Raw genomic sequence first — 2314 nt, 5'->3', positions numbered from 1 at the left:
GTGCTCGGGAAACCGTTCGGATCCCCGGCGAAAGCGCGAATCCGGGAAGACTTGGGAAGAAGGCTGCTCGCGGGCCGGGAGGGCGGGGGAGGCGGCGGCGCTGGCTTTGCCTCCGAGAAGTTGAAATTACCGGCACGAGGGGTGTGAGCGAGCGAGTGCGTGCCCGAGCGGTGCCCAGGACCGGCGGGACGGAGCCGGCCGAGGGCTGCCCCCCCACCCCGGGTCGCCCTGCCAACGTCCCCGAACTCGACCGTGCCAAGGGCGTGGGGCTCTGTGGTCCGGTGGCAGTGCCCACCCTGGGTGCTCCGGGCGGCACAAGACTGCGCGTGGCCATTGTTGCTTAATTTATGCCCAGCACGTTGCTACGTATCCACCTATTTCACGTCTACAAAGAATTAATAGGAGTGCTATACAAATGGCAAATTGGAGGTCGGTACGTTCTCCGTTTTCCATGTTCAACTGTCCGTCAGCAAAACTGATGTCGAGACTGGATATTTCCTCTCTTGATCACCAGCTGCAGGTCTGGCGTTATTGTGTCGAGGTGACAGACGTAGTCAACCATTTAGTATTTACTCCTAACACGGCTGGACCCGGATGGATGTCCGTGTACTTCCCTGACATGCAGGGATTCTCTCCCTTCCCCCACTCATGTACCAACATTCCATTTGGTTAAGATTCTAACCTTTCAGCTCTCCACACCTTCATTTATTATCGCTATCCTCATGATAGGAGGTGAATATATTTTATTTTCTAGGCCTACACTGTTAACTGCGCCCTAAAAAGGTAGGCTTACTATGAAGGGCGGGGGGGGGGCAGACAGTAGTAACCCAACGGTTATTTTCCTAATAATCAGTTTCTAAAGGTCAGGAAAAGGGTGTTTGCTTTTTTGGGGGAAAGGAAAGTAGGAAATGTTTGGGCTCTGGAGATTTCCTTGTAAAATGGCTTCTTAAATGGGACATCTGACAGATTTGTCAGTATTTGAACAAACAAGTCCTCAAAGAAGAAAAATGTGGAATGCTTCATAGTCATCTTTTATGATGCTAATTTTTAAAAAAAGCAACCATTTCCCTTAGTTATTCCTGTCATTCTTAGAGCCTGTCTTTACAGGCCTTTAAGGCTTCCCTTCCCTCTATTAACCTAGTGTTTGGGTACTCCCTTTATAAAGCTAACCTGTTTGGGAGTTCTCTAGGAAAACGAAGATTGTAGATGAAGTGGTTTAGCAGACTTGGAGAAAAATCTGTTGAGGGAGAGAGAGGTCTCCCCTAACTCCAAGAAGACATCTTCAGAAAGTGGAGTGAAGGGCACTGGGAGATTAGGTCTAGGAAGGATTAGGCTGGCCCTTTCTCCCCAACATTTAAAAACTGGCATTGTTAGCTATTCCGTCTGAGATGGGAATATTATAATTAACTATTTCGAAGGACGTCAAAGGGGCGCAGGCGCTTTGAGCGGTTTTCTCAGGAGCGCGAACAAAGTCAATTAAGGTCATTTAATTCTACATTTGGGGTGACACCAAAATGCTGGTTTCGACTCAGCTATGTCCGGTGTCCCTGACCTTGGGCCCCACAAATTGAGGATAGCCTGTTTCCCTTTTGACCGTGGCTGTCGTCCCCTAATTTACTACGGATCTGACTTCCCGCTGAGGGTGAGTCGCCCCCGCCTCCTGTCCCCGCCGGCTTCTCCCTCCCCGCCCGTCGCGTGGGGGCGGGGAGGCCCGGGCGCCCGGAGCGGACCTTGCCGCACCGAGCCCGCAGCATGCCCTTGAAGCTGTAGCCTCGGTCACGGTCTCAGCGACTCGGTCGCCCACTGCTCAGGTTTCTCCTGCCTCCCGCGAGTCCCGGTAGGTATGACAGGTGATATTTTTAAACGTAGTTTTCTAGAGGGAAGGGATAAAACGGAAGCCTTAAAAAAAAAAATCCCCCGCGCCAGGTGCTCCGGTAATTAAGCGGCCGAGCAGGTGTACACGCCGTGCCCGGCCCCCGCGGAGGAGGAGCAGGCGCAGGTTTTCCCGGTGCGGGGATGGAGCCGGCTCGGGCCGGACGCCCCCTCGGAGCCCAGCTGGCCCTCGGCCGGCGGCGGCGGCCGCGCGGTGGGTGCGAAGCCTTAAAAAAAAAAATCCCCCGCGCCAGGTGCTCCGGTAATTAAGCGGCCGAGCAGGTGTACACGCCGTGCCCGGCCCCCGCGGAGGAGGAGCAGGCGCAGGTTTTCCCGGTGCGGGGATGGAGCCGGCTCGGGCCGGACGCCCCCTCGGAGCCCAGCTGGCCCTCGGCCGGCGGCGGCGGCCGCGCGGTGGGTGCTGGACGTCCTCCCAGGCGTG

At 55.4% G+C, this 2314-nt stretch overlaps 1 protein-coding gene across 11 annotated transcripts in view; it reads left to right on the top strand.

The window, feature by feature from the left end:
- The window catches only part of Elavl2 (ELAV like RNA binding protein 2), a 155745-nt gene that overhangs the window by 25160 nt on the left and 128271 nt on the right, over positions 1-2314 (top strand). Inside the window, exon 1 of one of the 11 annotated variants that reach the window (XM_008828944.2) lies at positions 412-429. The exons of 9 other annotated variants lie outside the window; for them this stretch is intronic. The gene's annotated coding sequence lies outside the window, so the exon portion shown is untranslated. Of the gene's footprint in view, positions 1-411; positions 430-1751; positions 1838-2314 lie in introns of those variants that run through there. One more of the 11 variants, XM_008828943.2, reaches the window with a different exon arrangement.

Source organism: Nannospalax galili, unplaced genomic scaffold (assembly GCF_000622305.1).
Source record: "Nannospalax galili isolate Female #2095 unplaced genomic scaffold, S.galili_v1.0 scaffold52, whole genome shotgun sequence".
Lineage (NCBI taxonomy): Eukaryota > Metazoa > Chordata > Mammalia > Rodentia > Spalacidae > Nannospalax > Nannospalax galili.
This window is presented reverse-complemented; position numbering and strand designations above follow the sequence as displayed.